The sequence below is a fragment of the Callospermophilus lateralis genome, chromosome 3 (assembly GCF_048772815.1).
Source record: "Callospermophilus lateralis isolate mCalLat2 chromosome 3, mCalLat2.hap1, whole genome shotgun sequence".
NCBI lineage: Eukaryota > Metazoa > Chordata > Mammalia > Rodentia > Sciuridae > Callospermophilus > Callospermophilus lateralis.
The window spans coordinates 64,397,958-64,410,348 of record NC_135307.1 but is presented as its reverse complement, the minus strand read 5'-3'; the positions used below and the strand labels follow the sequence as shown (position 1 = coordinate 64,410,348).

The window sequence follows — 12,391 nt, the reverse complement described above, 5'->3', positions numbered from 1 at the left end:
TTCATTCAGTAGCAAATTATTTAGTCTCCAGGTATTGGAGTAATTTTTATTTTTTATTTTGTCATTGATTTTTAATTTCATTCCATTATGATCTGATAAAATGCAATGTAGTATCTCTACTTTTTTGTATTTTCTAAGAGTTGTTTCATGGCATATTATATGGTCTATTTTAGAGAAGGGTCCATGTGCTGCTGAAAAACAGTTTATTCACTTGTTGAAGGATGAAATATTCTATATCTGCCAGTTTAGTCTAAGTTATTGATTATATTATTGAGTTCTATAGTCTGTTTGTTCAGCTTTTGTTTGGAAGATCTATCTATTGGTGATACAAGTGTGTTGAAGTCACCCAAGATTATTGTGTTGTGGTCAATTTGACTCTTGAACTTGAGAAGAATTTGTTTGATGAACATACATGCTCCATTGTTTTGGGCATATATATTTATAATTGTTATGTCTTATTGGTGTATGGTTGAGCAGTATGAAATGTTCTTCTTTATTCCTTTTGATTAACTTTAGCTTGAAATCTACTTTATTTGTTACAAGGATGGAAATCCCTGCTTGCTTCCACAGTCCAGTCTATGTGAGTGGTATGATTTTTTCCCAACCTTTTACATTCAGTCTGTGTGTGTCTTTTCCTATCAGATGAGTCTCTGGAGGAAGCATATTGTTGGTTCTTTTTTTTTTTTTTATCCAGTCAACTAACTTATATCTTTTGATGGGTGAGTTTAGGCCATTAACATTCAGGGTTATGATTGAGACATGATTTGTATTCCTAGCCATTTTTATTTATTTTTGTTATTTAACTTGACTTGGTTTCTCCTTTGTTTAGTTTTTCCTTTAGTGTAATACCTCCCTCTGCTGATTTTCATTGTTGTTTTTCATTTCCTATTTATAGAATATTTTGCCAAGGATGTTTTGTAGTGCCAATTTTCTAGCTATAAATTCTTTTAACCTTTGTTTATCATGCAAGATTTTTATTTCATCATCAAATGTAAAGCTTAATTTTGCTAGATACAAGATTCTTGCTTGGCATCCATTTTCTTTCAGAGCTTGATATATGTTGTTCTAGGATCTGTTGTGATTTTGTTTATTTGAAGCTTCTTGAATTTGTTTTTCAATTCATTCTTCATATTTGGAAAGTTTTCTGATATTATTTCATTGAATAGATTGTTCATTCCTTTGGTTTGGAACTCTATGCCTTCCTCTATCCCAATAACTATTAAATTTCTCTTTTTATGCTCTCCCATATTTATTGAATATTCTGATCATGGTTTCTTACCATTTTCACTGATGGTCTACATTCTTTTCAAGATTATATATTTTGTCTTCACGGTCTGAGGTCCTGTCTTCCATGTGATCTACTCTGTTGGTGATGCTTTCAATTGAACTTTTAGTTTGGTTTATCATTTCTTTCATTTCAAGGATTTATGTTTGGTTTTGTTTTTAGAACCTCTATCTCCCTATTGAAGTAATCTTTTGCTTCCTGTAAATGTTTACGTAGCTCTTTATCAAAATTATCTTTTGCTGCCTGTATTTGCTCTCTTATAGCATCCTTTAATTCACAGAACATTTAATTCTGAACTCCTTCTCTGTCATTTCTTCCACTGTGCTAGCCATGGATTCTAATAATGTGGTATTTTGATTTGTTTGGGGCACTTTCTTCCCTTGTCTTTCCTGTTGTTCATGTGTCTTCCCTTCTAGCACTGTGGGTCCATGGCATTATTGTTTTTTAACCTATAGGCTTGTAGTGCTCCTGTAAGGTTCCAATACCTCTCAGATTCCAATATAAACAATATACCACCTATAAACAATTCATTGCTATTAAGACATTTACAGTTTGGTCACAAAGTACAGAAATGTTGAATTCGATTATTATCTATAATATAATCAGGTTTGTAAAAGGGTTTATAGTTTCTGATGGTGGACAATGAACTGGGAGTGAGGCACAGGATGATATGCTGAGGAGGCAGGATGTGAGGATATAGAGTCAGTACATCTTAGAAAGTGTGAAAGAGAAATCTAGTGAAGAAGGTTAGTAGCAAGAGAATAGACAGGAAGTAATTTGGGGTAGACAAGTATGTGAGAAGATAGTAGAGTACATTTAAAAAAAACATATGTTTTAAGAAAAATAAAGGATGTTAAAATAGTAAAATTTGAAGGAAAAAAAGTCATATACAACATAACTATAATATACTATTCAGATGTCTCAGTCCTGAAAATTATAATTCATGCAAAGTACTTGGTTCCACATATGTTGGGGATGTGAGGGCAAGAGAATAGAGGGGGAGAAGAAACAGAATAAAAAAAAATCTTGAAGGAAGAAACCAAGATTGTTAATTGTTTTGGTTGGAGATTAGTATCTTTCCTGCCTCCCTTTTCATCCAATATGTGGGGTTTTCTGTTGTTAGCTGATATCTCTGCCCTCAAGATGGTGAAGGTAACCAGAGTGGGAAGGCTAGTCCTGGTGCAGGGCATTGGAAGTGAGGTTTGGCACCCGCCAGTCCCTGAAGAAAGACTGCACCTCAAGGGTCTCTTTTGGGGTTGGGTTGCATGACTTGAGCGCCCATTCTATCTCCCTAACTTGCCTGAAGATTTCCCAGTTCCCGAACTCTCTGTTAGTCTCCAAACTGTTACACCCTCCCCTTCTAGGGACCTCTCTCACCAGGGCTCCCATAGGCAGCACCCTGGTCATACTGTGCACCTGTCCCACTGAAAGCTGTTTTGTGTTGGGCAGTTACTGTGCTGGGCTACCGGCCGCTGGGGAGAGGGCGAAGTTGGAAACCCAGTATCTGGCCAGCTGGAGTTCCAATCTGGGATCTGCCCCCACTGAAGATGGTGAGGAGGGTGACCCAAGATGGAGGCGGGCCACTTCCAGCACCAGGGTGTCAGGTCATGTGGGGGAGCCGGGCAGTGGCATTGTGCAATGTTTTCAGAGATGAGTTCTGTGGCATGCAGTGTTGTGTCTTTTAGTTGTCTTCAGAGCTTTTTTTGTTTTTTTGGTTTTTTTTGTTTTCTTGTTTGTTTGTTTTGGTACTGGGGATTGAACTCAAGGGTACTCAACCACTGACCCACATCTCCTGCCCTATTTTGTATTTTATTTAGAGACAGGGTTTTACTGAGTTGCTTAGTGCCTTGCCATTGCTGAGGCTGGCTTTGAACTTGCAATCCTCCTGTCTCAGCCTAGCCATTGGGATTACAGGAAACTGACAGCCAATATGTCTGACTGTAGTTTCCTGTTTTAACACTATTCTAAAAATGTTACCACTGGGGGATACTGGGTGAAGGGTATAGAGGACCTCTCTGTATTTTTTTTAACTTCCTGTGAATCTATAACTATTTTAAAGTAAAAAAAAAAACTTTTAAAAGAAATACATAAAGATATATAATATGTATATGAAACAAAAAATATCTAATGATAGTTTATTAGTATTAGTATACACAAAGTTCTAGAAAAATATAACTGTATGAGATAAAATTTTTAATACTGGTTTTCATGAAAGAGGTGACTCTTGAGCCTTTGGTATAGTATTTAAATAGTATAAAATATTGCCATGGATTGGCTGACTGGCAGATAGCAGAGAGTAAAGTTAAAGAGGAAAAAATAATGAAATTGGTGTTTGAGAAAAATAACCTCAGTAACTCTGCATCACTGAGGTATTGTACAGTCATGTCAAAACTTCATACAAAGACTCCCTGCAGAACGTATTAATTAGTTTTTTTAAGCATCTATTAAATTTTCAGAAAGGAAGGGCAGAACTTTGACTCAATCTCAGTAGTATCTCTAAAAGGAAAATTACAACAGGTATGTATACCATTTAGGTTATGGTAGTTGGTCATAAGGAAATTAAGGCTCGGGAAGAGCTGGATGAGGTTTGGTCAGAATTTATAATCTGGAAAAGTTACTAGAGTAGTCAGTTTTATCTGTATAACATATTGATCTATGTGAAGTTACTATTAAATCAAATTGTTCATGCTTTTCCTTCTAGAACATATGGTCTGAAGGAGCTAGTATTAAAACAATTAAAGCTAAGATGGTTTGCATTCCATGTCATGATATGGTGTAATTTGTCTGTTTTGAAAGTTAAGTATAGTTTTGCAAGTTGTTAATTTCTGCTTCATTTTCAGTTCCTTCACTTCTGGTCACTTTTCATGCCAAATTATACTGTTATCTTTTGGAGATTCGAGTCAATCAAGATTGACTTGTATTACTTTTTATAAACTGTGATTGTGTTTTAGGTGTTCTGTGGTTACTTTTATCTCTACAAGCACCATGCCTTCATATTCTCTTTACTGCATGATAATTTATTGTACCTATATGGCTCAACAACAGATAAGGCTCTATAGACTACACATTTGACCATTGCCATATGAACACAAAGTAAAACAAGATTATCACTAAAGTTTGCAAATATCTTAGCATCCCTCCTTTTATAAGGAGAAAGGAGCTAATTTTTGTATTATTTACTAGCCACCCAAGAAACAAATACAGATGGAGCTTAAAAGACATCTTAACAGTTTTATTATTCTGCATTTGGGAAAAGTAAAATCTAGAAGAGTTGTCAGAAGCAAGATAGTAACATGTCATAAATAAAGACAAAAAACACTTACAGAGGTTGGGGATATAACTTAGTGGTCAGGAGCTTACCTAGCATGCACAAGGCCCTGGGTTTGACCCTCAGTACTATTTTTTTAAAAAGAACAATATTTTTTAAAACCAGCAAAAAGTAACTGTATTAGAAATTTATATTTAAAATAGTTCAAGAGCATCTCAAAAACCAAGAGAATTAACAGACTGTGTTTGGCTATAAAAAGGGACCTTTGTTATTTGGGCACAAAATAACCTTGATCATTTTTGACAAAACAAATCAAATTTCAGTAACAATTTGCAGAATGTATAAGGCCTTTTTTCTTATGAATAAATACATCATGTAACTGTTAATAATTTTAACACATTGTCTTAGTTCATTTATGCTATTTTAATAAAATATAAATTAAGTAGTTTATAAACAACAGAAATTTGTTTCTCACAGTTCTGGATGCTAAAAATTCCAAGATCAGAGCACTTTCTCACTGCATCTTCACATGGTAGAGGGGCAAGCAAGCTTCCATGGGCCTATTTTAAAGGAACTCTGACAGAATTCAGTCACCTTCTCAAAAACGCTTGCCTTCTGTTACCATCACTCCAGGGTTAGGATTTCAACATTTGCATTTGGGGGGACACAAATATTCAGATCATGACACATATATTGTTCTTAATGTAAATTTATTTTACATAATTGTGTTAGTCTGCTTTGCAATGCTGTTACCAAAATACCCAACAAAAACAACAGAAAGGAGAGCAAGGTTTATTTTGGCTCATGGTTTCATAGGTTTAGTCCATTGTCCACTAAGTCCATTGCTGTGGGCCCAAGGTGGGAGGAACATCATGGCAGAAGGGCATGGAACAATTCTGTTCACTTCATAGCATTCAGGAAGCAGAAGGGTAAAGGAGGGGTCACAAGGAAGATGAACACTTCCAGGGCATATCCCCAGTGACCCACCTCCTATACCCACGCCCCGCCTGTTTACATTTACCATCCAGTTAGTCCATTCAAATTAGGATGGAATGATTAGGTTACAGTTCTCATAATCCAATCATTTCACCTGAATATTTATACATTAGCACAGGAGCTTTAGGGGGATACCTCATATCCAAATTATAACAGTGGTTATTATTCCCCAGAAAATAAATGTCATTTCCCCTCAGAACTTTTTATGTTTGTTGTGTAATGCCCCCACAGATTTATTCTTTATTATTTTTCTTCATATTCTGGCACAATCACATAATTTTTACTTAAAAATTATTCTTTTTTAATAGGTAAACATAAAACCTATTAGTTATCTCACATAAGCATTCTTCTACCTTCATATATCCTTTTAAACCTGTTAGTGATGATTACTGTATAATATATTAAGAAGAGCTCTGGAACATTAAACATTATATTGTCCACATATCCAAGAGTATTATCATTTTCTCTAATCAATGTTAATTTAAGGTCTTAGAGTTAACTAAGGATCTGACTAAAATTTAAATTCATAAAAAAACTTATGATTTTAGAAGCATTATAAGAATTCATCTTAGGCTAGATATGTAACTCTGTGTAACTCATGGTAGAGCACTCATCTAGCATTCATAAGGCCCTAGATTCACTGCAAAAAAAAAAAAATTCTTTTCAGAGTCATTCCATATCATTATTCAATTTAGATAAACATAAATTTTGCTATTTTCTAGCAAAACCACTAAAGGAATTTAAATTATTCAAATTAGGATTTTTGTTTTTTGTTTTTTTTTTTAAAGAAAGAGTGAGAGAGAGGAGAGAGAGGGAAGAGAGAATTTTTTTTAATATTTATTTTTTAGCATTTGGCGCACACATCTTTGTCTGTATGTGGTGCTGAGGATCGAACCCGGGCCGCAAGCATGCCAGGCATGGCGCGCTACCGCTTGAGCCACATCCCCAGCCCAAATTAGGATTTTTGTGTGGAAAATAAACCCAAGGCTTTCATAATTAGAATATTCTTCTAATATAATTTTCTTACGTGGTCAAAAGTTAGGAAGAAAACAACACAATTTTTAAACCAAAACTATTAATCTGTCTAAAGAATCATTGATGGTGCATGCCTGTAATACCAGCAACTCAGGAGGCTAAGGCAGAAGAATCACAACTTTAGGGCCAGCCGGGACAACTTAGCAAGACCCTGTCTCAAAAATAAAATAAAAAGATCTAGAGATGTGGCTCAGTAGTAGAGCTCCCCTGGGTTCAATCCCCACTACCCAGCCTCAAAAAGGAAAAAATCAAAATAAGTTTTAAAATAATAAATAATTAAAAAATTATCAAATCATCTTAATAGAAACATTATATACATTTGTCTAATATAATTTGTAAATCTATATTTATAAAACAAATTCTCTTTTTCTCTCTGGGTGTTTGTTGCAGTGCAAGTCTCAAACCCAGGGCCTCATGCATGCTAGAGAAGTGGTCTATTTCTGAGCAATTCCACAGCTCTGTATAAACCAAAATTTTTGACACTCCTTAAATCATATCTAAAATCTCTGAATGTTCCTCTTTATCTTATAACCAAGTAACTGAGGCAATTGTCATGGTTCTCAGTTAAAACTTTTTTTCCCAGAGTGTAACTAAAAGCTATTTGGAATAGTAATGTGCTCCATCAGACTTTATAATGTGACTTTTCGTGTGTGTGTGTGTGTGTGTGTGTGTGTGTGTGAGAGAGAGAGAGAGAGAGAGAGAGAGAGAGAGAGAGACAGATATCAATCTGTTTATCTGGACAATCTCAGTATTTAAAGTTATGAACATCTGACCAGAATTGTTGATCAATTAATAAATTTTCCAGAAAAGGGAGAAAGAAAAGTGAGTATGTAAAGAGTTATTGACCACTCTAAAAAGTTTAATCATCCTCCCTTTGCAAAAAGAAGAAAAGTGTTAGATGCAAGCAAACCCATTTCAATACATGAAAAAAGAGAAAGTGACCAACCAGTTCAGGTACTGTCTTTAGGCCCTTGCTGTCAAGCCTGTGGGATTAAATCTCTGAATAACAGAAATTAAGGAGGAAGCCTGTTGTGTCCGCCGAAAACTAAAAAAATAAATAAATAAACATTAAAAAAATTTTCTCTCTCTCTCACACACACACACACACACACACTCTCTCTCTCTTTAAAAATAAATAAATAAATTAAATGATTTCTCTATCAATGTATTAGCTAACACTACAACCATAAGACAAATTCTTCAAGAGGGTTTAACAAAAGAACTTTTGCTTTTTCGGTAGAATTTCATTTTCAAGTTTATATAATAATTTTTAAAAGTGCTAATCATAAAATACCCAGAATAATACCCCCCTTTTTTTCTGAAAGTACTTTTAATAATAATAATTGTGTCAAAACTACTCCAAAATGGCCACTGCAATTGCAAGTTTTCCTTGATGCAGTTATGCATTTTAGAAAGATAAATGCAAGAAAGAAAAAACAGAAGCCAAAGTCATTCCAGGATGGTAACACAAGTTTATGATGAATCTATCAATGTATTAGCTAACACTAAAACCATTGAATGTTAACCGTAAAAATTAACAGGCCAGGATTGGTAAGAGAAGCTCTTTCCCAAAGCTGTCTCTCAAACATAGACAAAATTTTTAAATTCTTGTAGACACAGTGTAGCCATTTTATATAGGATTGTTAGTATCAAATCAATGCTTTAGCAGATCTCCACCAATGAAAACCAAAAATACTACAAATCTAATCAAATAACTAAAAAGTCCTGAGAATTATTCTTACAACCAATAAAATAAATATCATCTACCTTTCGAAGCTCAACAAAAAGAATCATAACTCAAGATAAGCTCTAGACTTACTCCTTCATCATAAACAAAGATCCCCCAAGCAGAGTCTCAGAGAATTCAGTGAAGTGCAATGTAACCAATATGAGAATACCAATGGCGAGGGTTCTTGCTTAAATTGGTAAGACCTTCATAACTATCCTAGTCCTAATACAAAGGCCACCAGAAACCTGATAATCAAAACAAGCTGAATATATTAAAGTTTCTGAGCAAGAGAGGATATCACCTTGTCAGTGTAAGAGAAGAACCTACCCTTCTGAATTTTTAGCTGGGACCCCCATAACAGGAAGCAGATTAATAAGAGAAAAACAAATTTATTACCATGTATACCTCATGTATGTATACATGGCCAATACCCAAGGTAAAGTGAGTAATTCTCAAAGACATGGTTATAAGTCTGGCTTGTACTGCATCTTTAACATTGAACAATTATCTTAAACTTTTAGTGACAAGACAGCAGATATATGGGAAACTAATGATAGATAAAAGCTAATAAAAGTTTGTTCTGTAGATACCTCTAATTCCATCTTCAGACCAATAAGTTTGTCCTTCCTTGTGGAGAGGAAAGGAGGGACACATTTGGAAATTTATGTCCTATTTTTTGTAAATAAGGGGAAAGCAGAGAGCTTTTCTTGTATCTGTTTCTTCTCAAATGCTGTCAGCTCAAATATCATCCTTATACCAAATTGGTATATTTTGGAGTGGCATATTCCACTGCCCTTCAACAGATCTCAGTAGTGTCTCAAAATGAGGAAGTTACAGAAAGGTACTTAAACATTTTGGAGAACTAGGGTTGATTATGGGCTGGTTTTAAGGCATAAGATAATAAGTAAGGTCCATGAGTTAGAATTTGTAAAGTAAGTGACTTGCTGGAACAATTAGTCTTATCTTTGGAGCACTTAAGTCCATGTGAAGTTACTCTTAATCAATTTGTTCTTGGTTCTATGTCAGAGGATATAGATCTGAACAAACTTATGTTTAAAAAATTTATCTTAAGATAGTTTGAGTTACGTGTCATAGTTTGGTACAAACATCTGTTATGCAAGTAACAGTTTTGCAAGTTGATGTCTGATTTATTTCTCAAAAGGAAAGCATTTGTAAGTAAGGCAGCCAATTATAAGGCTTTCACAAAAATTCATACATAATATAATGAATGCTTGGAACAGTGGACTTAGGCTGTTACTGTGGAATTTGGAGGAATGAAAAATGTAGGGATAAGGAGGAAATAGATTAGAATCTTAATAATCAAGGCCTTTGGGAAGAAAGTAGACTATAAAAAGAGGAAAGGGTTCAAAATTGAATATTTGAAAGCTGGGAAGATAATGGCACCAGTTACAATGCCAAAAAAAAAAAAGGAAATTGAAATTTAATATGTTGTAGATAGAAAATGGAAATGTTGAGGGATTTTTGTTTTTGTTTTCTTTTTCTTTCTCTTTTGTATTTTAACTATAATAAATGTTAGGTATCATTTCCAAAATGACTAGAAGTATAAGAGAAAATAAGTTTTAGTTATAAACAGGAAAGTTATGAGTTTTTCCTAGTATATTTAGCTTTAGAATCTTCTATTTAATTCTTTGTGTTTTCTTTAAAAATAACTTAAAATATACTGTAAATTCCACACCCTCATTTAACCAACTATTATTAGGTGAACTTTTCAGACATATAACTCATCCTCTAATGATCTCTAATTCTTCTGTTATTTCTGGAACTGCAACAAAATGAGAAATGAATATGAATGCAAAGAAAACAGCCCAATATCGAGAGAATCTTACTTAATTGGTAATAAGTACCCTGTTGTGAGGGAAAGGGAAAAAAATGTAACCATACAAGTTAAAGAGCTATAAGCCTTGACTTTTTAAAATTAGAGTGACTTCAATAATATGTTAACTAAGATCATAAAATTAATCAATATTAGCGTAACAACTTTTCAAGCACTGCCTACCCATGACCAAGGATGAAAGTGGGCTGCAGTGTCACAAAGCATGTGATTAAGGTAAATCAGTATAGTTTTTAAAGGGGAGAATTTCAGGTGATTCTACCTGAGATATTCATAGTTTTTCTTTAATCTATATAAGGGGACAGGTGACTGAAAAGCTACTTTTGCAACATAAAGCCAGAAGTCTGACCCCATAGTATCACTGAGTCAGAATAAAGATGAAAGGGGCTTGCAGTTACTGTTTAAGAGAACTGATATATGAAGCCCTAGGTATTGGCCGTATGACTATCTTAAGTTTCTGGGGTGTGTAGGCTTGCCTTCGACCTCCTAAATAAATATTTCAAATTTTCTCACTTCAGAGAAGTACTTTTTAGGCTGGAGATGCAGCTTAACAGTAGAGTACATGCTTAGGTAAGGCCCTGGGTTTAATTCTCCACATCACAAAAAGAAAAACAATACTTTTTTTAAACCTTGTGACATTTCTGAAATTAAAGTGTCTTTTTTAATTGGTTGTTTTTAGTTATATACAACACTAGGATATACCCTGATATTATCACAAAAGCATGGAACACAACCTGCTCCAATTCAGTCCCCAGCACTCCCTCATCTGCCACTGCTCCATCCCATTCCCCTTCCTCCACTCCATTGATTGATCTCTCTTCAATCTATTTACATTTTTAAAATACATACTTTTAAAAAAATTACTGTCCTTTGGATACACCTGATTCTGGGACCCACCATGCCACATCCACTCTTGCACATATGAAAATTTGGTCAAATTCATTCCACTGTTCTTCCCTTTTCCTGTCCCTTTTTCGTCCTCCTCAATCCCCTACTCTACTGATCTTTGCCTACTCTACTGATCTTTCCTCTATTTTGATAAAATTCCCTCTCCCCTTTCTCTCCCTTTCTCTCCCCCCCTCTCTCCCCCTTTTTTACCCTACCACTCTTTATTTTGATGTACCTTCCGCATATCAGAGAAAACATTCAACCTTTCTGAAGTCAAAGTGTATTTTACACCTAATGTTAAAGTTTTGTTTTGTGTGTGTCTCTGCGTTAAGGACTCCCTTTCTTAAGTATTTTATAATCTAATAGTCTATGTTCACATTGTAAACTAATTCCATGTGTATGAGCATCTAAGAATAACAGTATAAGAACAACTAGGAAGAAAATAGAAGCCCTTTCAACATCATATATCATAAAGAAGGAAAAAGAAACACATTTATTGTATATTTATCTGCAAAAAACTGAGTACTCATTATCTCAGTGCTAAGAAGTACCATGAAGGTAGTTGTTATAATTATTTTACAAATAGAAAATTAAGAAAAAAGAGTTTGGGTCTGAATCCAAAGCTCCTCCTATTATATGCTCTATCTTATTGGAACTTCATACTATAGAATAGCATTTTCTGATTTTCTGCAAGACATACTAATAATAGATATTAAATATCTAAAGATCAACTAAATTCAGAGTAACAGAATTATGAATGTGAGCTAAGTATTACTTAAGTTTGTCTCAGAGACGATATATCTGCCTCCTTTAGAAAGGTCTAATTTCTTTATTACTGTTGATCCCACTTCAGAAAAAAGAAAAAAATTTTGAAAAAAATGATCATTCTCTTCAAACTTTAGAATATAATGTCACACATTCTCTACTTCAGATGTTCTCATTGAGAGATATGTTGGAAAATAATTTTGGGAGGACAAAAGATCATTGTTTTTTGTTTTTGTTTTTGGACCAATTACTAGGAAGGCCCAGTATCTCCAAAACATTATTGTCAAATTGTAGCCAAAGATGGTGTGATATTTGATCTGCTGTTCAACACAGTGGAAATCTCTGTTGTTGCAGTTTTTGTTGTTGTTGTTGTTGTTTTAAATTCTTTAAGAACATTTTCTCATTCTCCTTTACTTGAATATTTTTCCAAAGATCCTTTGAGCGTATGATGCCAGATACTGTTATAGGTGTTAGGAGTGCCGAACTATGCTTAGTATATCTGGGGCTCTTGTTTTGTTTGGTTCTGTTTATTTTTCCATTAGAAATAGGCAACGTTATTCTAAGAAAATAATT

At 34.2% G+C, this 12,391-nt stretch overlaps 1 protein-coding gene across 5 annotated transcripts in view; it reads left to right on the top strand.

Annotated features, from left to right (window-relative positions):
• Nucleotides 1-12,391, top strand: part of Gphn (gephyrin) — a 598,126-nt gene that overhangs the window by 535,097 nt on the left and 50,638 nt on the right. The window lies entirely within an intron of this gene.